The following is a 22,645-nucleotide window of genomic DNA, read 5'->3' on the forward strand; positions in this document are numbered from 1 at the left end:
TTGTTATTTCTTTGTCTGCTTCAAGACTGCAATTATTCTATTATTTTAATAGGCTTGATTTTTTTTTATCATATTATAATGAAATTGTAGATTTGGTTATAATCAAACCAGATCAGATTATTTTCATTGTGACTTAAAGAATCTCTTAACTTAGCAACCCAATTTTCTGGGCAAAAGATGAAGGGCTGAAAAATCCAGAGTCCCACTGGGAGAGCCACGAGTGGTCAGTAGGAAAGTCTTGCATGCGTTTAAGAAGACCTGAGATACCATTTCTAGGAATATGTCATCCAGCTAGCATGTAAGAGGAGTAAGTGTTTTTCCGGGTCAACTAACGGCACATCTAATATAACACTGGAGCTATCTTTAAAACCAAAAGAGGAGAGGAGAGGAGAGGAGAGGAGAGGAGAGGAGAGGAGAGGAGAGGAGAGGAGAGGAGAGGAGAGGAGAAGGGAAAAGTAAATAAATAAATGTAATTAAACTTTTTAAAAAAGGAGTAGACTGTATGTTAGTCTGTGAAGCTGTAAATTTAGCAGATCCCTGTTGCAGAAAGGTCTCCACAGTCCTCTTCCATCTCATAGATCACATTACTGTCATTATGATGGGTGGTGCACACCCTAGCCTCTTATGTAATATGAAGCAAAGCCAAGTTTTTGCATTTGCTTCCTGTGCCGAGTCAGGCCAAACTTACATGCAACGCAGGGCACATCAACACGATGGAGCAGCAGTTGGCATCAAGCTAAAATGAGCTGCCAAATGAAAGACATTATGCACACTTCTGCTGTTCAGACCAGGCACAAAAGCTGCTTGCTGCTTGCTGGGTTCTGGAAACTTTGGTCTACCAGTAGATCATGTTGTAGAGGTGAGTTCCAGCCAAATCTCTCAAGAGAGATTGGGTTTCTGAGAGAAATCATACATTCCTCTCCCTGACTTATTTGACATCAGAGGCTGCCTAACTGCTCGATTCTTCTCCAGGACTTGGCTTTCTACCTGGGATAAGTCAAGTATTTCCTAGCAAGAGAAATTATTGCCCTCTTGATTCCTATTCCTTCCAGAATGATTTCTGTCCAGCAGGAGCAGTAAGACTGCAGAAAGCAGGGGTCCATTTTGCTCAGTGTCCTCCTCTGCAGGGAAAATATGTGTTGCTGGTTTTTACTAATGTTACAGTGAGTTTATCTAATTCAGGTACTTCCAAGGCCAGTACTGTTATGTCGCAAATCTATCTGTCAAAACCCTCAGGAATGAGCATAGAGTATCAAAGAAGAGAACTTTTGTTTTCTTTTTGCAACTGCTCATGGGTCCCCATCCATTTACAAGCCTCTGATGCTGCTCAGCCCTTTTGCATGTGGTAAGCATGGTCCACCAAACTTGTCGTGTCACCTCACAGCCCCTTGTTAACATATGGTCTTCTAAATGTAGATATTCATCTGCTTGATTTTCTTTAAAGCTACTAGTAAAAGTAAGGGAAAAAAATGCAACCCCCTAAATACAAAACAGATGTACAAGTGCACCTTGGGATGGATGTATTACAGAGAAAAGCCATCACCAGGCTCCTCAAAATCACATTCTAGGGTTGTTTTATTATCACCTGGTCATGTGGCATGCACCTGTGCTCTGATGGCTCTGCAGCTGGCTTCGACACAAGCCCTCACCAGGTCCAGAAGTAGTTTGTATTTTAAATCTCTTTTGTATGTTTTTATTTTACTTTATTTTTTTTGCCCTGCCTTGAGTTTTATGGCTCTTGGTCCTTCTATGTGCTCTTACTGCAGCAGGATCAAGAACCAGGACTAATTTTACTGAAATTGTGCATATTTTAAATAAAAGGGCAAGAGGAAAGTGTATAGTTGAGCTAGGAAAGTGGAACAAGTGACAAATAAAAAAACGTCCATAAGCCAAGGAGGGTAAGAACCACTGTGAGAGAAGGATCCAAGTGCTGGGGCTTGTGTTGATGGCAGAAGACACTTGCTCCTTCAGCAGCAAAATGCACTGAGCACCCCAATTTTGGGCTGCAGAATTTCCAAATTAAAGGACGGGCATAAGCTCTGGACTTCTACCCAGCTGAAGATTAAGCCAGTTTCTAATAGTTACACTCTTATTTTATTTTATTTGGGACAAAATCTGTTTCCATTCTCAACATTGAATACCCTAACTGAGGTATTGCTGGAGAGCTCCACCTGCAAGGTCTGACTGTTGCTGTGTTTATGAGGCCGTGTCTTATAGAGACTTGTCCAGTGGTAGCCGGTTTCCTTTACTGAGAGCCTTCATGTGCTGAATTAAAGCCTGACCCAGGTTATCTTTACCAAGGTATCTTTACAACAGCAGCAAGAAGTCAAACACAGCACTTCATAAAGAGCTAGAAGGAAGCTTGTTCATATGGAAAGTAGGATGTTTAGGATGTTTATTTGATTAAAACAAAGCTGTAAGTGACTGGAAAAAAAAAAAAAGAAGGGAGGGGGTTCAGGAGCATGGATCTTTGAAAAGTGGATGATAAAAGCAGGGATTTCCTCCACAAACAGCAGATCCAAGGCAGTCAGCTATCTGAGCTGATAACCACATGCCCCATCAGGCCAAAAATTGAAGATAGCTTATGTGGAAAAAGGTGTGGATAGATGATTCCCTGCTTTTTTTTACACAACTTACGTCTAATGCCTATAGGAGAGGCTGAAGTGCTTTCGGTTTGTTTTATTTCTGATAGAAACATTAGGTAAAAGAAACAATTTTGATCTTACTTGAGGCAAGTTATTTAAGTTTGCAGCAACTGCCAAGTCAATGCTGCATGTCAATTTAGGACAGGTATTGCTTTGCCTACTGTACACGTTACATAAACATCCTACACTTCCAGTTACACATATTTCTTTCCAGGACAGTCTTAACGCCTTTTTTGCTCATTTTACTTCTTTGCATTGTCACTCTGTGCACTGTAATTCTTATATCAAGTGACCAGACTATGTTCATATATGAATGTTGTATTTAAAGCAGGAACAGATTTTTTTAAAGATCTTTTCAAAAAGCAAACACTGGGATTCTTATTGAGAAAGCATCTCATTAAATTCAGAACTTTTTCATAGACAATGCAGGAAAGACAGAAAGAAGGAGCACTTTCTATCTCCATTCACTTTCATAAAGTTTATGTCACATTTTTGGGTCTGACTCCAAAACTATTATGAACACTCTATTAGTTTCAGCAAGAGTGAAGTACAAAGTACTTCTCAGGACCTAGTCCCAAAACATTAGATGATTTACAGTCAGGTTCAGAAGTAGTCTGATATATCAAGTTCCTATTAGCAGCCCTTTGGGGTTTCTATAAAAGAACAGGACCTTATTTACTCTTTTGTTTTCAGGTTGCTATCCCAATCTTAACAGACCCAAGTTGTGCGTAGATCAATAGATGCATAAACAAGCACTCATTAAAACAGCAGTTTAAAGATTAAACTGCTCCAAAAAGGCGGAAGAAAAGCAATGTCCAGCAGCTGGTTTCACCTACAACACATATCATACACAAGACAATTAACTCCTTTAATCGTTGTTAAGGAAGATTTTGATAGATTAGGGTCCCTTCTCCAACCGTCCCTATTTTTTTTTGCTTGAGGGGACATCACGGTGGGAAAAGCATGTGTGTTGGTGCAGAAGTGGAAAAAAAAAGATGAGGAAATGCTGGTCTGGGTAGGTGAGGACTTGGTTCCAGGCTGAATGGGAGCTGGGAGTTTTGAGTTGCTGCATTGAAATTTTGAGATTGCTTCTGTGATATTATTATAGCTCCTGGTGACAGCAATTGGAGGAGAGGAGCCAAGAGAATGGGTTAAACTCACTTGCTGTGAGTCCAATGAGATGCCTGCATTTGGGGTAAAGTTTGAGGTGTGAACCTCAGAAGGATGGTTAATTTTGGGTTTTATCTGCCAGTTTTAAGGTTTAAATTATGTGATGTTTAGCTTTCTAGTTAGAATGTGCCTGCACGGGAGGGGAGTAGGAGAAGGGAAATTCACTATTTATTGTAGCAGTCTGCTGCTTCCTGTTCCCAGTCCAGGCGGAGGGGTATTGGGAGGCTGGTGTGTTTTTTGGATTATTGTTTGTGGCTAGAAGAAGTCTTATTATGTTTAGATTAAGAATGGAAGGGGATACAGTGAGTTGCAAATGTGGCAGTCCAGGGAGGAAGCAATTTTAGAGAGTCAGGAGATCCAAACCTGCCTCACCAAAGAAATATTTGCTTTCTTTTTTTAACATGTAACTAAACCTTTCCCCTGGAGGGCATTCAGTTAGTTAGAAGCCAAAATCTGACTTCATTATTTACCGGCTGACCTGAGGAAAGGAAGACAGGCAGCAAAACCGTCTTCAGCCTCTCCGGGAGAGATGGCAGCACTGCCTATGAGCAGGGACATTTCTGGAAAGGTTTTCCAATGGAGACCACCACCTATTTTCCTCTGCACCCTCCTCTTCCTCCATGTGCTGAAATACCTAATGAAACACTAATGAAAACCGTACTGGAAGAGAAGTCCAAATTTTAGTCCTCCTCATCTGCTCTGACGTGCAATTAAAGCAATGTTTTACAAAGCAATTTTCCTCTAAAGATGGTGTGTAAAAGTAATGCATGTTAATCAAGTATCGACATGGAGGAAGGACAGTGCAAGAATGGAACCTGTTTTCATGAATGTGTGGGGAGATCTGTATTAAATACTTATTTATCACCAATATAAAGTAAATATGTGCTTTTGTATAGAGCATTTGTAAGCTGTTTTACTAGACTGAAGTTATTGTAAAAAAAAACAAATATTCTTATGGTTTCATTATTTTTCATACACTTTTTGTTGGAAACTTATTCTGGAAGAGGTTTGGCATGTAATAACAGAACTTCATCTCTCTTATTTATTATAACTACAACACACATGCATTCAGAGTGTTTTCATTTACTTTCGACATCTGCCTGCTGACATATAATGTATAATATGCAGAACCAATCCGATAAAAACTCATTTGGTTGGATGTGTAAAATGTTTTTGTAAATGTTACGTTCTGAAACAGTATTGATTTTATGTGAAATGTTTCCCACTGCCATCTCAATCATAGCTGCACCAACTCAGCTTCTGCAATGCATCCTGATTTCCACTGAGCTCCAGCATCCCATATATTATTTTTTTATTATTCCTGCTCAACTCATAAACAAATTATGATACTTCAGAAGTGCTGTGGTCTGCCCCTTTCCTTCTGAAATTGTCCGTATATCATGATCAGATCTGTCATCAGTCAGCAACAAACAAATTCATTAGCACAAACATAATTCCTATCAGTTCTACGAGCAACTCATTGAAAAGAACTGTCCCTTTATTTTTTAGCTGTCTCATCCGACTAAGCTTCTAGCAGGGAAGATCAGTAAATTGCCCTCCCTAAAGAAAGAGCAGCATCACTGTGTTTGAGCTGTTGTCAGTGTTATGCATATGAATTTCTGTCAATATCATTGCATTGTCAAAGTTCTTATGTTAAGAAGAAAAAAGTTTCTTCTGTCTACTATTTCCACATAATGTGCTTAATTCTCTTCTTTTTTTTTTTCTAAGAGTATTACATCTGAATGAGACAATGTTTGTGACCTTCCTCAGTTACCATAAAGTGCTAGAACTATTTTTCATATATTTCAGTGACAGCCACACTGAACTTAAAATAGCATCTGTTTCAATAAAGTCTACGTCTCCATACCAGGGGAAAAAAAAAAAAAAAAAACTACTTCCTTTAATAAAAAAAAGAAAGAAAAATATATGCCTGTAAACCACAATGTCAAACCACAGCTGAGACTTTGAGACTTTTCCTTGCATTATTTTCTGTAAAATAGGCAGTTATCATTCATTTTCACCACACTCATTTTTCTTATATTTTAATTTTACACATACTAGCTTCTCTTTAAATACCAGAATAATATTCTTAGGGCATTTTTTAACATTGACTGCAAAAAACAAAGCATTGTACGTCACTTTAAAAATAGTTCTACCAGGCTGGGTGTGATTTCAGACAAAATCTATACTCTTAATCCAAGCACCACTATCTCTCATTGACATAATGAGATAAAATGGTTTCTTAAACATATGACAACGTGCTTGGATTGTCACTCTATGGAAACATCTTGATTGGCTTCTCTATACTTTGCTAGCATCTTGGCAGCATTGCTGAGCCAAAAACAGCTCCAAGTTGTGTCACACCTCACCATCCTGTTGGTCTCAAATTTGACTTTGTCAGAAGGTGAGCCAAGAAGAAAATCTATACTGTTGTATTGTAGACATTAAGTTACCATTCTACAAAGAACAGTGTCTTAGGTCATTTATGGTCTTCCTGCTGTCCAGTGCCAAACACCCCTATAGCAGGTTGTCCTGGGTGGCTAAATGAAATGTTGTTATTCACAGTTCCCTGTTGCAGTGCCTGGCAGAGGAAGGTACCAGATCTCCATCCTTGCCATGGGATGCCATTCCATGCTGCTCAATACTTGTGACTCTGTCCATGAAGGACAGCAGCACAAGACTGTGTGAGATTAGGACAAGCTCCACTAATCCCAGTTGCCTCATGGTTGGAGGTGTTAGATGTAGGAGCTCGAAGAGCTGCTGGATCTGTTATTCAGTGCAAACAGTGAAACAGGACCAACAGATGTCAAGTAACTTCTCAGGAAGCACATGTTTCAAATGGCTTCAGCAAGCAACATGCTCCCGCCTCCAGTTGAAGAGGTTGACATCCTCTCCTCTTTAAGGATGACCTATTCAACTCAGGAGAGAGAAGCGGAGAGAAGTCTATATGCAGAGGAGAGAAAGGCCAGGAACCAGAGGAATGCCCTTTGATGACTCTCTGGCGAGGAACAAATGGAGAGGGGGTGCATAAGGCTGTGAGGGGTCAGAATTGTGCAGATTATGTGAGAAGAGTAAAGTCTTCAGCAGAGAGTTCATGCTCAGAAGCTTAAAGTCCCAACACCATTGACACTTGGAGGGAGCCCAGGATGTCCCTAGCCTGTCGAAAGCAGGCTCAGCCACAGGCAAACCAGCTCACTCAGGGCTCTACCCCATCAAGGGATAAACAGGTCCCAGGTCAAACGGACCCTGCTTATTAGGAGCTTCCCGTGGCTGGTCCATTAACCACAACCCTCTGAGGCCAACCAACCACCCAGCTTTATCCCCACCTATTCTCATCTGTTCTCCTGTTCAGACTGTGATGTTCCAGCTTGGGTACAAGATCATTGTGAAAGAACAGGTTGACTGCTTTATTAAACTGAAATGTTCACAAATCCAGTTATCTAATCCCAGGAATTGCCATTTTTATTTGTGTGCTTGTGTTGAATTCGGGTCTGAAACATAGTTAGAGTCTGCATACATATTTTTTTTGGTAAGTCTTCATGACTGTGGGTGAACACCCTTGCCTCCCTTATCCATAGTTGCAAGGAAAGTTTAAATTTAACCATGTCTTTATACTGATCTTTATAACATCTACTACAATTTAACCACTATTTTCATTAAAGCTTTGGTAGTGGTGCAACAGGAACACTGAGTGATAACACAAATTTTGTTGAGTTTCCAGAGGCTCTGTGCATGGGACCCAGGTCAAACCTGCCTGAGGGAAAAAAAAAGAATTTCCTCAAAATAATTTGTTTGATAAACACATTTGTTCACATTTATTTCTGTCACATGAGGTAAGAAAATGCTTTGCTTTAATTTCATGCTCTACGACAGAACATTAATTCATACTAAATTACAGCAGAATCCCTGTGTTACCTTACACCCACTACCGAGTTATCAGCCTGAGTGATGGGACTGCTGTGAACAGAGAGAAAAATAAAATGAAGTGTTAGGGCAAACACTTACAGTGTGAATTTGTCGGAAGCCCACACCATCTCCTCCAACCTTTAGTTTTACACAAGGTTTGATTTGCTATAGCCAGAAGAACTTCAGTGCTTGCTGATCCTGTTATGCCGAACAGCATGTGCTGTTTTCCATATGTCAGCACTGTATAAATTTCTAATCAGATTGCATCTGACTTTCTGATTGCTCTATTCATCAACATGTTTTAAAACTCTTTCAAGCCCTGTTTGTATGACTACATTCATAACCCAAACCATCATGGCTACAGCAAGCAGGATAATGTGGATTTACATTAATCTGAGATACTCAGCACAGCTTAAACTGGAGATTTAGGTTCAGTTTGGTTCCTGAACATTGGAGACACAGTTGGAGTTATAGCTTTCATGCCGAACACTGCAAAGCAGTGTTTTACCTATATTTTAATAGCAAACATAATGCTTTCATATTTCTTTAAATCCTTTTCATTAAGTAAAATGTTTCATGCCAAGCTTCCTCCAGGCTCACATTTCAGACATCCCGTTTCAAGCTTCTGTACCGCGATGCACTCAGCGGTTAACAAACAAAATACCTTAATGCACTTCATCTGTAGCTGCACCTCGGGAGCCAGCCTTGCACGGCTTCACAGAAATATTATGTATCTGAACGAGGCTTCAACCTACCGGTGCCAAGAAACAACATGCTTCCAGTGCGAAGAACATTATCAAGTTACACGCAACGAATCGGCTAACGAGCAACCTGCTGCAGCATTGAAACACGCGCTAACAAAGGAGGACTGACTTTGAGTGGAAATCACCAAAAAGCTGGGCAGAGAGGAAAGCTTGAGTTGTCCTTTCCCAGTGCCACCATCACGCCTCCCTCCTCTCTCCCACACATGGACGCAGACACGTACATGGATGCACGTGGACCCTCTCAGCTTCCCTCTCTTACGGCCGGAGCAAAAGCACCAGTAATGGCAGAAGCATATGAGGGAGCCAGTTGACTTCTTGACCCTCAAGTCATTTTGTAGATGTCACAAGGATGCCAAATGTGAAGCAGAAGGCTGTCAAAGATGAGCCGGGGCTAAAAGCAAGACTATAAGCCGTAATACAAAGCAGAAGGAGCCTCTGGGGAACAATCTGTCTTCCTAAGAAGTCTTGTGAACTGCTTTTTAGTATCAGGTGCATCATCTTGAGAAACCATCGTACATTCCAAGTAAAATTAGTTTAATGTTCCCACATAAAAAGGACAACAGCCAGGTGGAGGATCAGGATAGGAGCGCACAGTGTGGAACTAAAAAGTTTGGCATGCTGCTGGAAAGAATTTATGTGGAAATTTATTACAGATACATTTCATATGTAAATCACAGCCACTTATTAAAGTGGGTGTGAAAGTGGGTGATTTTATGAGTGCTAAATACCTCTACACGTTAGCCTTTTACACAGGAATGTCCATTCCCATCAGGGAATTTTTGCAGGTAGTGGGAAGCAGGTACTTGAACTCTCACATTCACAGTGTCATAACTCATTACAAACATCCTAGGACTGTTCTGGGGAATATGGCATAGTTTTCTTTCTTAGTGATGTTAGCTGGATAAGAATGAGGTCCCATCTGAGTTAACCGTTCTGTGGAGAAACTTCAAGCTACCTTGCTAAAAGCATCGCAAATGAGAAGAAACTGAGTCAGATAGAAGCAATAAAAAGTAGTATAACTTAGCACTGAATTACTAATCATAGCCAAATAAAGTGTACAACATTCCACAGTAATAAAGCTGTTTTGTAACATGGTTATAGCTCTGCATCCACTTAAACACCTATTGTTTTATTGATATATGTGCTATCTCACTTTTACTCTTCCAGCACTATCGATGGATATTAATACATTACCAAAGCATCTGACCTTGCCCTGAGTAACCCTGCGAGAAGAAGTGGGGAATGCTGAAAAACATGCTTAATAGTAGTGGTTTGAATTTTGTCTAACGATTGCATTTACAGCTTCTAGACATAATAAGCCATGTCGAGATGCAGCTTTTCTGCTCATTTGCTCATGATGAGTGGTTACCACATGTTGCTTACCCATTGCTCCATGTCCAAGCTCACGAGTGCTGTGATCGTCAAAGTTATGTTACAAGCCATGTGTTTCAGTTCTGTTACAGTGGAAATGCAGTCAGATCCTTGTTGAGTGTGGTATGTCAGTGCTACAATGCTAGCGAGAGTTTAGGAGGCATGTCCACTCCGTAGAATCAATGTGAAAAGTGCAACATGAATTAAACATAACTTTTTCTCTGACAGTTTAAGTAAATGCTCAGGGTCTTTGAGCTAACCTGTTTGACTGAAGGATAGTGCCTCCAGGTCAAGTCATTCTGCAGACAGCCTTCTTCCTTGTTCCTATCTAAAGCAAACATATAAAGCCATTATAAATGATTCTATTATTATTCTTGTATGAAAAAAGAGGATTTATTTGCTTGGCTTTTATCAACATTGCAGGATAAAGAATAGTCTAGATGAGGGGCATTCTGGGGGGTCCCAGAATGTATTTACTTGTTTCAGTTTTCTGAAAGCATAATCTATACCGTCTCATGGTTCAGACCATTGGCAATGCCCGGTGAAAGCTTAATCCAGAATTTGTAAGACTCCAGTGTACGCCACAGGCAGGAATGGAAGATAGTTCTGAGCGCATAGAATACAGATTTGTTTCTTTTATGCAATATAATCATTGCAATATAACACAAGTCCAACAAAAATGTTCATTCTATTCAGTAATAGGACAACACTTGCATGCTAAAGCATGTAACCATTAAATATTATGTTAGCAAAGCTCTTTTAAATTAGAAACATATTTCTCTATTCTTGTCTATGTGAAAGACTTAAACCAGCTAACTTACTGTGGAATAACTGTTGTGTTTTACTGTGGAGTAACTAGGCTGTTAGGTCTTCCTAGCAGGCTGTGAGGTCTTCTGGACTGTTTTCCTGATGTTGAAAATATACCTGAGTGGTATTACTTCAGAACTATGACTTATCTTTCTAGGCAGAGTAATTATTCTGGAATGAACTCATTCTGGAGAAGGAGAGAAGGGCAGAATGGCTGAGTGGGTAAAATCCTCACTCTGTCTCCAGAAATAGGGTGTTGAGCCTTGATGTCCTGTGCCAAAGGATAAAGGATAAAATGTTTTGTATACATCAGGAACACATTCATGCTTAGTTGTATTAATGGTACAGTAGCAGAAAATACTATGCTACCACATTTAAAAAGAGATTATTGCAAGAACAGGCTAGGCTGACTGTCCTTTGCTTAATCATTATTTCCTGGATTTTCTCTCATCTGAAGAGCTACCAAAAATGTATTATTAACGAAGGTAGTAAAACTCTCATGACTTTACATACATTTGCAAACTTTAGCAAATGACTTGAAAAAGATCATTTTTTAAGATTCCAGGTATTCTGGTCTCCAAAAGTAACCCTGTTTTCTTAAACTGCAGTATAAAATACAGCCTACTTTGGTTAAATTAGCAACTAACTCTCATTTTCAGCTTTAGAAACCCATTTTTGCTCACCCTTCTACCTTCATTGAAAAAAACAAACAATCCCCTTGGTCACATGAACATAGTGGTGTTTGTAAATGTGTATTTACAAAATTATACTTACTAGGCACAGGGAATACAACTGTCTTTGTATGATGTAGGATTTAAAACATTACCAAGAATTTTAAAAGAAAATTGACAGTTACTACTCTCCTAAAATGGTTTTAGCTCTTATTTTTAAATATTTTTATCCTTCTTTGTTCTTCTGCTACGTGAAAATGTAAAAGTTCACTGAAGTCTGAGGAGTCAATATATAAGTTTTTGCAATTTTTTATAGTTTATACAACTCTCTATTAAGAATTCAAAAATTAATAAGTATTTTAAATGACATCAGACTTCCATTAAGTAAGGTTTTAATTATTATTTTAAAGTTAAGAGTTAAAAAATTCCTCCACCCAGGTTTCCATCTGAAAGCCAAATTGTTTAGAAATAAAAGTGATTTAAGGATGCTGGCATTATTTGTGTATTCATAGAATCCTGATTCATCTCTTTTCAGTTTGTGCTGCATAGAGCTGCTAGAGGGAATACGTTTAAGCTATTGCTAGACAGGTAGACTTTCTTTTTCAGAATCTATTTCAAAAAAAAAATGCCTCATCTTTCAGCACATGCCCCAGTCCCATTGGCTTGAATAAAGTTTAGGCAGAAGCATAAATGTGTAAGCACGAAAGCACTTGAACTGAAGTACTATATTGTATAGGAAGTCTTTCCTAAAGTGAGGTCTTATTCTGTAAGAAAATCACTGAAGTTAGAAAAAGTCTTGTTTAGAGGTGCTAACAATTTACCAAGTGAAATCATAAAGCTCCTAACCACAATTTTGCTTTCTCCAGCTATGCAATGCAAGAAAAGATATTCATAATATTCTTGTTAAGAAAATTTCTGGCTACTCTGATGTGCATTCAAGGCACGATTTTAAACTTAAGTGTGCTCTGCTAATGTACAGCTTTTATACAACAGGGCTTTACAAAGAGCAGAAGCTGCTGCTTACCCCAAAGCAGACTCCCCGTACACAGACAGGGCTCATTACTTTCTTACAGAACTGAAGCATTGCAAGTTTTAAAAGAGGATGCAATAATATTATGGGTGATTAGGAGTTTTAATGTTAGGCAAAGCTGGAAATAAAAACCGTTGGCTTTGCCAAGGTTAATGATGTTATCTTTATTTACAGGAATAAGGCTGAGTCATTTTCTTCTCTTGAAAAGTATTGTGAGAGTCTTTGATTACAGTATTATGTGCCTCTTAGTATTACTCTAAAAGCTTTTTTAATGTAACTATAAATTTCATTGCATCTCCATTCTTCAGATGAGTAGGGTCTGCACATTGGCTCGTGTTCCTTGGAGAACCACATATCATATAGTCAGCCACGGGTCTGCCATTCACAGAGCAACTGAAAAGTTCAAAGAGTTAATACATAAAAAATAGTGGAAAACAAGCAGGACTGTGGTTAGAGAGAGAGAGACTGGGAGCAAAAAGTAGAATTACCTGGCAGCAACCAAATAATCCCACCCACCTGGAGTCCCAGGAAGAGTGGATCCTGTATATACGCTGCGCCTGAACAGCTGGCAAAATCTGGTGGTTCCCAGTTTGTTGGCCGCTCCTTTTAAAGAAGTTTCAGTTTTCTTTGCAGATAAGATCATTCAGATTCTACCCAAACCCTTAGCGGTACTGGTGGAGAGAAAAATAACGAGAAAATATGCAACTTGGTTGTACTTGGTGGAACGATTACAGCCATGACCCTGGAAAAGAATAGCCTCAAACTTAGCAGGAGTTTAGAATCTACATAGAGCTGAATCCAGACCTGAACTGTGTTGCTCGTTATCACTGCTGTCAGAGACTGAAACAAAACTCCATATAAAGACTATCTCTCTTAATTTCGTTTCTGATTTTTGCAGCTTTGGTCTATCGTTATTGAAATGTAGCTGCAAATGTTTGTGCCAAATTCCTGCTGCCTTCCTTCTCCCTCTTTTCTGTTTAATAAATGACCATAAAATTTTATCTACCATACATAAAATTCCTCTATAGGCAAGAAATGTCTTTGCTTTTCACTTTTGTAAAGCACAAAGAATGGTAAAAGCTGAGCTAAACTTTTGTATCAATTTATTAAAAAAGCTATTATATTTTAGAACAAAATAATGCTCTATTTGAATAAAGTAACTATTTTCAGAAATGATCATGCCTCCTGGGAAAATTCAACAGATGCAAGCTGTATATGAAGTTTATTTACATGTCACAGATTTTATTAATTAATTAATTTAAAAAGAGTAATAAGCAAATGCTCTAAAATATTGTTTTTCAGTGACTAGGCATTCTCCGGTTGTTAAAATTAACTTTTGCTCCAAGGAAAAGGAGTTGGTTTGAATCCCATCTCTGTTTACTGTTTCCAAGGCCCTTCTGAATTCCTCATGGTGAGTTCTTGGGTGACTCCTCTGGAAATGCAGAAGTCCATTTGAATTGTGTGGCTTATCATTGTTACAGTCTAGAAACATATCCACTGCCAGCCTGTGTGGGTGAGCTCTGTGAGTAATAACACATCCTTGAACGAGGGCAACAGGAGAGCCTGGAACTCCTACTCTGCTTCGTTTAGATGAGAGAGCCCATCTCTTCCTCTTACCAATGTATTCAGTCGATATTTTCTGTGCTTCCTGAAGAAGCACAAAAGAATTTGCAGGACTAGAGCCTTAAAAGAGTCAACATGTGTTTCCTATCTGCATTCATATATTCTCAAAACAATATAATTTTCCAGTTTCTGTGCTAACGCTTTTGATAGCTAAAACTGATAATCAACCCAGGTTCCCTTGCTGGGTTTTCTAGTCCCTTAAGCTTCAGTTTAGTAACATTTTGGCTGATCAGTTGTACATAAAACCCTTTATTTTCTGCTTAAATTCCCATTCTAATAAATAAGGCTTTCAGGATTAAGTCTACATAATTCTCTTTTGAAGCTCTGAGCCAGAAGGTCAAGAATCTAAAACAAAAATAAAATCACCCAAAACAGACTTTCCACTTTGTGGATGTTTTCAATGTTGTGATCTCTCCAGAAAACATACTGAGGTTAGAACCAAGAAGATGGGAGCAGATGTTACAATTTCTATATAAGACCTTTCTTGAGAAATAAAATAACTACTTTTAACCTAAAAACCCAGATTTTACATAAATAGCAATTTTCATTAAAGGCCTTAGCAGTGAGACATTAGTCAGCTACTCAGCAGTGTACCTCTGCCCCAACATAATTTCTCATTCTGCACGAATTATTCTAAGATTCTTAAAATCTCTTCATACAATCTAGCCTAATCAATAAATCATGAAGCAGTTTTAGCTATTCTGTATGTAAAGTCATATTTCTGTATATTTGTATCCAGCCTGTTGCCCTGTGTTTGCATATTTGTATTGTACTTTAGGCAGATTTAAGAGTTGTTATTCTAGACTCATAGTAATTGCAAGAAAATCCAGTCCCATCTGTTTCTGCCAACATATGGAAATTAAATGAGGATATCAACAGAAAAAGGCACTTGCTCAACATCAAGTGCATGCCAGCTATTGTGTTGGTTATAGAAACTTGTGGTCAAGGAGATTGAGAGAAGCCAGTAAACTGCCTATTTGGTAAGAAATCCGGGCACTGGTGTTGTTCATGCCATTCTGTCAGTAGTCAGTTGCTAGATTTCAGCTGAAAAACATCTTTTTTCACATCACTTGCAGATGATGTGTTGCTGAATGAGGTCTGGTTCACCCTGCACTGCTTAAGATTTTCATTGCACCGAACAACAGATAAACTTTTGTTGGAAAAATGAGAGTCAAATCTGGAGATTTGCAGAAGTTATGCAGAACATATCTTCAGGTTTGGAAGGTGCATAAAACTACTATTTTATCTACTAAATAGCAGCTCTCAAACAGTTTTAATTCTTAATCAAACCACAGAATCGCAGAACCACAGAATGATTGAGGTAGGAAGCAACATCTACAGATCATCTATCACCACTTACCCACAAGAACATACAATAGTTGCAATCTGTTACCTCTGCTCTGTTTTTCAGTGGGCTAGAAAAAATGTAAATTGTATTTAAAACACACATGGCAAGAGAGAAGTGAGTCATATCCTGAGTTCCACAGAAGTTCACACCCTCGTCAGTGTGAATCTACTCTGCACAGAACCGACCATGAAAAATGCCTTCACCTGATGAACAACCCAAATCTGATGATGCTCATTTTGTGACCCCTGTCAAACAACACTGAAATAGACTTTTCTCACATTTTTTGCTTTGCAGAAATGTCACTGTTTTGCATTGCATAAGTTTTCTTTAAGTCCAAGGAGTTTATAACAGAAAGAGTGTGCTCAGGAAAGAACGTGCAGCACCATGGGATAGTCATGGACATCCTCAAGCAAGCAAAGAAGCTTGGCTGATGCAGTTTGTTCTCGAAAGGGGGACACCTCTCTACCCAGACATGGCTAGCTCATGTGCACACTCCCAATCAATTTCAAACACATGAAAAATGAACTTACTAAGACCAGCTTCAGTATCTGGGAGAGTCTGGGCACATTTCAAATACATCTTCTGATTTAATTTTTTTTTTGAGTCCTTGTTCCTTCCCTGCCCTAACATCAGCACTGACAGTTATTTCCCCACTCTAATGCCCAGAAGATCAGATAGGGAATTCAGTGTCAAGTGAAATGTACCACATATGTCTCTCCGAGCTATTTAACGAGATGGTTCAGGAATCCTCATGACAGGTTAGGTCAGCAAAACAAAAGTTCTTGTCTTTGGAATAACATCTTTGCCTTCCTCCTCCTGCACAGCTACACATATCACCTCCCATCAGATAAGTAACAGAGCTGCTGAACTTGCCGTACCTAGTGCGGTGGGTTCACGTTGCAGCAGAGCTGTGGATGGAGAGCACCCTCGGACAGCCCTTTGCATTGCCCACTGCACATCTCAGTGCCCCCTTGGTCCCCTCTGCATTGGGGCGCCATTCGTGCCGTCCGCAGCACAAAGACTCGAATATCCCTCGGATATTCCCATTTTCCTCCCCCACCTCCTCCTCTGCTCTCTTAGTTGTGACAAAAAGCCTGTGGCTTTAAGAACACTTAACTGTAATACAATTTTCATAGCTCAAGTTACATGCTAAGTAAGTGTTTTATATACCCTGTTTGTGAAAGTCCAGACAAGCTCTTTGTAGGAAGGTAAATAATACTTAAAGCCCTGATCATAATCATCATCCATCTCTGCTCTGTGATTTAATTTAATACCGATTATCAAGTGTTTTATTTTTAACAATTCATGTGGTGTTTGGCTGCCAGAAATGTGTATTCATTGCTAGAGATTCAGGAATTAGGCAAACCTAACACACTGGATTGCATGTCACAGTATAAAATTGCTTTTAAGATGTTACTGCCTCCTCAAAGGAGAAAAAAATATGTTGGATGGTTTTATATTCAGGGAAAGTTCAGTATCATATTACCTGGGTTTCATCTCCGCCCAAGTTCTCACCTCGTTTTCCTTCTCAGACATGGGAGTAGTGGAAAGGAGCAACATTTGAGACTCATTTCTTTCTCAGAAACTGGTTGCCTCCTTGGTTATTTTAGGTTCAAGATTTTACCTATGTACAAGCTCCAAGCCTCTTCCTCCTTTACCCACAAGCGTTACACACTCTTCAAGACAAAAAAAAAAAGGAAACCTTCTTGGGCTCAAACAGCTAATGGATGAGAAATATAAATAAAACAGCAGATATCAGAAAAATTAGTGACAGAGAAAAGAATATACTCTGGGAGGAAAACAACATGGTAGTGATGAATTCTGAGTCTCATAGCTGGCATAAAGTTTTTTTTCTTTTACTTCTTATTCCTCTTCTTCTTTTCTTCTTCCTCTTCTTCTCCTTCCTCTTCTCCTCCCTCTTCCTGTTCTTCTTCTTCCTCTTTTTCTCCTCCTTCTTTTTCCTATTCTTGTTCTCCCTCTTCTTCCTCTTCTTGTTCTTGTTTTTCTTCTTTTTCCTCTTCTTCTTTTTTCTAGTCACATTCAAAAGAGAAAAATTTCATACTCTTCTACCTTCCCCACAAAAGCCAGACCTTCTTCTTGGCGTCCAACATCAACGTCAAGCTTCCCTTGACTGGTCCTCTCAAGAATTTCAGTTCCTTCTTTCTTCCGGTTTGAATTCAGCACTTAAAAAAATAAGATAAAATGGTGACAGATGGGTAAAAGAAATGGTCCTTCGTGAGGGATGGACACGGGCAGTTTTGCTCTCACTGCTGCTTGGCACCTCTCACGTTTCACTCTATCAGCTCCAGTGGGCAGCGCAGATTTTCCCCAGCACGGCACCTGTCTGCAGCCCCGGTGTGCCCTGCACGGGGGACAACCCGCATGCACATCCTCAGGGACAAACAACACACGACAATCCACAGCCCGGGAATAGAGCATTGACTCCACAATAGTCTCTACACCGTCAAAATTATCTATAGCACTAGGTGCATAGGGAACTCCCCAAAAGATTTTTGGATGATGAAGTTTCCCATTGTAAAAATGACCTATAGCTAAAGCATGGAAAGATACAAGAGCACAACTCTAAGAAGAACTTAGAGAGGCTGGGAAGTAAAAACAGGAATGCTTGTTTCTTTTTATCCTGGCAACCTCTGATTAATTTTATAATATTAAACTTTTTGTTGTGTTGCCTTTTTAGATTTAGCCTGCGTGACCTAGCAGCTGTTTCACTTGGCTCGGGGCATTTATGACTTTATTTTGGACAAATCTTTAACATTTTCATTTGATTTTTCCCAACTCAGCTTTGTGCCTCAAAATTTGTTTTAGATTTTACGGTCATTTTTTCCCCCTTTCTTACCCTTCTTACAGCTGTAGGCTTTGGAACGTAACAACTGTGGTGTTCCTCTTCTCAGCCAACAGCATATTTTTAAGGTAAAGACAAAAGAAAGGAGGACATTTGGGAAGGGAAAAAAAAAGTAAGAAAAGAAAGAAAGGCAGAGACGGGAGAGGTCATTTCGCTAACTATTTGGAGCTACTTAGAACAAGCTAAAACCTAACACTATATAAATACTGCAGTACACAGTAGACTAAAAGTATTCAATAAACATTTACTGTGAATGGAGGCATTAGGAAAGGCTTAGGCCCTGCCTGAATTCCCATGAAATTTATAAATATTTCTTTCATTTGTTCTCCATTTACAATTAGTTACGGTCAAGCTGATCAAAGACAGAAGAGGCCTGTTGCATGTGAACCAGCATCCCTCACAATGACATTCACAAAGCAGAATGAAATATGAAATATCAGGTTTCCACGGATGTATGAACTTGTAAAAAATCTGAAAGAATAGGAGGTTTTTCACACTGAGTAATGTGAAACATTTGGTGCAGATTGTAGGCCTCTGAAGAGGAAAACCGAGAGCCAAAATCCATCAGGCAATAAAACAGAAGCAGGCAAAAGTTAAAACAACAGCCATTCACTACAACCTATTGATTTAGATATCATTATTGTCCCTGCTATAGCAGTCCTGGGTTCTAGCAGGAGCTTCCATTTAAATCATTACCAAAAGCAAAGGCCAGCACCACCACAGACCTGCAAGTAGGCCTCAATAAAATAGTGTCAGAAGTGTATTTTGTCTGCCCCACTTCACTAAAAAAAATTTAAACAAGAAAAAAAAACAAGACATCTCTTTGCTGTAGTCCATTGCTCACAAGCACTTCCGTCTCAACAGGTGCTAAGGTTAATTGGCTAAGCAGCCCGAAGCCTCCAGTTTTCAAACGAACTCTAAGTAAATAAATAACCCCAAGTGGATCCAGCGGGATAGACTTGCACAAAGCCCTGGGAGCCGCGTGCTGCCGCACTCCGGGTTACCTTTTTTATCTCTTTTGCAGACCGGCGCCCCTCACAAGAGCGCGGGCCACCGGCCTTTGTGGCCAGCGCCGCGCGCTTTAATTGCTTCCTATGTCTTTAGCAGCTGTCGGCCCCGCAGCGGGGTCGGGGTCAGCTCGTCCCGTGCGCTCCGCATGGTCTGCACCCAGAGAGGGGCATCGCCCGGGCACCCGTGTCCACGACCAGAATCTCATCCTGTACCAGAAAACGGCTAAGGAGAAGGAGCAGTGACTAGGACAAACAAGATGTATATATATGCATGCATATACATACTTATATAGGGCCTCAGGTCTGCTGTAGAAGGGATCAGGGAATAGAAGGTCTCACAGTTTAGAGCACTGCCAGCCTTGAACACCAAGAAGTCATGCATCAAGCCCCCGAAATCTGTTAGACCGGCTTGCCAGCAGTAATAGATTCTGTGTAGGCGCTTCGTTAAACCAGTGCGTTTGGGGTTTTCCTACTTTTCTCAGTGCCTGCAACAGCTAGAATTTGCTGCCTTACAGGAAACGGAGAGTCTAGAGTCACATCTCTGAGGAGCAAGGCTTTAAGAAAAACATCCAGTATTACTTGACTTACAGTAAGACCCTTGGAGACCCCAAGACTGGGCTGCAAGGTGGAAGATTTTCATCCAGCTCTCCAGCTCCAGCAATGATGTGATATTGACAGGTAGCTGCATGGCAAACTTCAGCCCCCCCATAGTAAACCCCAAAATGTCACATATCTTCCTCAATCCTATTTTTCCTGTCTGGTTCTCAAAGTTTCCATGTAATTTCAGCCAAGTCACTTGCTAGGTCTCCGCCTCAATTTTCCAGATTCAGAAGCATTAAAAAAAAAAAAAAAACTTAGACAGAAGTATAGGGATGTATCAGCTCAGGTTGTCCTGTAGTCAGAAAGAGTGTAAGAAAGCGTATATACTATTCAGAGAGATTGTGATGGTTTAAAAAGCTACCTAGTAAAAGTATGATATGTCATTTTCTGCACTAAAAGAGGCTAGAGCTCCTAACGTGAAGTGATTCAGAGAGGAAAAAAAAGAGGGCCCCGATATTATAGCATGAACTGAGCAACATTCTTCCTTTGTGGAGGGGGATTCTTTGCAAAATGTCCCTGCCTGGTGACACCAGTGTTAAGGCAGCACAGGAGAGTGTAGGAACTGCAACATTTTTCAAAAGAAGTGTCACAAAACTGAGAGGAGTAGGGAGGGATTTCCAGCCTTGTAAGTGGATAAAACTGCAGTGTCTGTCTACCAGACAGGCAGGTGTAGGCTTGTGTTTTTAATATCTTCCTTTGCAAAAGTGAAAAACTTCCACATTGATGGCAGATAGGGGACAGTTTGGGTCACAATGGGAAACAGTCCAGGAAACTAGAAATATCCAGGTAAAAGACAGTGAAAAAAAAAAAAAAAAAAAGTTCTGGAATTTACCAAAAGTCTCCTCCAAATGGAGTTGCCTTTTACATCATTGCCTAGAAAAATGGGATTTTTTTTGATTTTTTTTTCATATGCTGTCCACAAATTTAGAAATAAAAAAAAAAACAAAAGGCAAGAGACAGTACCTCAACAACCAACTCATTTTCTCTCTCTGAATGTCTATTTATTGCAGTCCTTCACTTTATAAATCACACTAATTCTTGGTTATATCTTAACATAACATCAGGTCTCTGTAACATGAAAAAATGATAACATCCAATGCATTTCCTCTCACGCAAACCCTGTCCAGATACAAAACATCTCTGATCTATCCTCAGAACTCCATCACTTTCCAACATTTCTTTCTTTTATCTCTTTTCGAGGAAGCTCCATGTTTTGGTTCGTTCCTGACGTCTCTTTTCTCCTCAGAGATTCGGGCTGTTTCTTGCTGGTGGTCACATTCTTCCACCCCCTTTCTGGGTAGTCGCATTCTCCCATGGTCATAGTTTCTACCTGGGACCTATTTGGAAGCAAAGAGAGACCATTGGTCTGAGCTGTCTTCTGAGCATAAGCCATTCTGTGAGTCATATTGCCTAGGTGTCAACTTCTCTCTTTTCTTTCTGTTTTTGCTGCACCATCATCAATAAAGGTGTAAAAAGTACAGCTGATGCTTTTTAGAGCTGCCAGACCTCAGGTCAGATTTACCGTGTGTTTTAAGGGCCTATCATCTGGAATCTGACCATAATAGAGCTTTTCTGAGGGAGCAGATGAAGAATTTGCTTTGTTGACAAGAAGCTTATATTTGCTAAGCTTCAGGCTTCATGTTTTTTTCCTTCCAAAAAGGCAAGTACAAACATGTGCACTCAGGGAGTTCACCATCTCTCACAAAAAGAGATGTTTGTCTCCAGATTAACGCTAAACAAAATCAGAAGCTGAAGCAGGCACACATTCCTCAGCGCAGATGCACCTCTTTAGTGTTTCTTTCTCATTTATTGGCCAGAAAAATGCACTATAGAAGAGGCCTCTGGGATAAATGGACTTGCCTCCCCTCAGGGATGGATCTCAGGACTTTACTTTCATTTATTTTCTTGGAGGAAGGAAGAGAGAAGCCAAAAATCCCCAATGAAATGCTATCCATGCCATAAAACAGAATACCATTTACATTAAAAAAAAAATGAGATTATCCTTAAACAATCCTGCACTGGCTGTGGAAATATGTGGTTTAAGCTTTCATCCATTTTGCTTTGGTCCAGCTAGCTGCCCAGCTGAAAACTTCCAGAAGAGCCTAACTTTCTTCACATGACATGTTGTGGACTATACCAGGACACTGTACTACGCATTCTTCCAAAAACCAATGTTGCCGTTTTTACCGGCTAGCATGCTTAAACATTTGTTTTTGCTCAAGTTCATTGCAAGTATGTGGATGCATATACATATACACACATGCAAATATGTGCATGTGTATTAGAGTTTTTTCTGTAGCAAGGTAAAATACCAATGATATATCATGATACATTATGCAAGCCTGATTTGACAGTAGTTGTAAAGGTCAGTGTTCAAGACACAAACAGAAAGGGACCATTTTTGCCTCCATCCTCTGCACAAGTTTGCTCTTTCCAGCAAGGGACTGTTGAGGAGACCTGTTGGGCTTGACTAACGAGCACAGCTGACTCCCTTTGGTCACGGAGGAAGAACAGCAATCACGAAACGGGCATGTTTCCCATTCAAAATGTACATGCCTTGTTGTTCTGGACAGTCGTAGGCTAAAAGAGCATAACGATGGTGTCGAGGAGAAATTCCTCTCTAGTGCATCTATAGCCAACATCAAGATACATTTTAAACCAACAGATAGCTGCATAAAGAGATAGTGGTAGCTGGAAAGAAAGAGGGAGAGCAAGAGAGAGGTGAGGACCTTAAGAAAGGAGGCAATGTGGAATTCATAGTATTTAATTTGCATTAAATAAATTTTCATTTATTTTACAGAGTCCTTGCATGAGGCTGCGGGATGCTGTTATTTGTG

This window comes from Tinamus guttatus, unplaced genomic scaffold (assembly GCF_059628265.1).
Source record: "Tinamus guttatus ecotype Peru unplaced genomic scaffold, ASM5962826v1 Tinamus_guttatus_pri_ptg000050l, whole genome shotgun sequence".
In the NCBI taxonomy this organism is placed as follows: Eukaryota; Metazoa; Chordata; class Aves; order Tinamiformes; family Tinamidae; genus Tinamus; species Tinamus guttatus.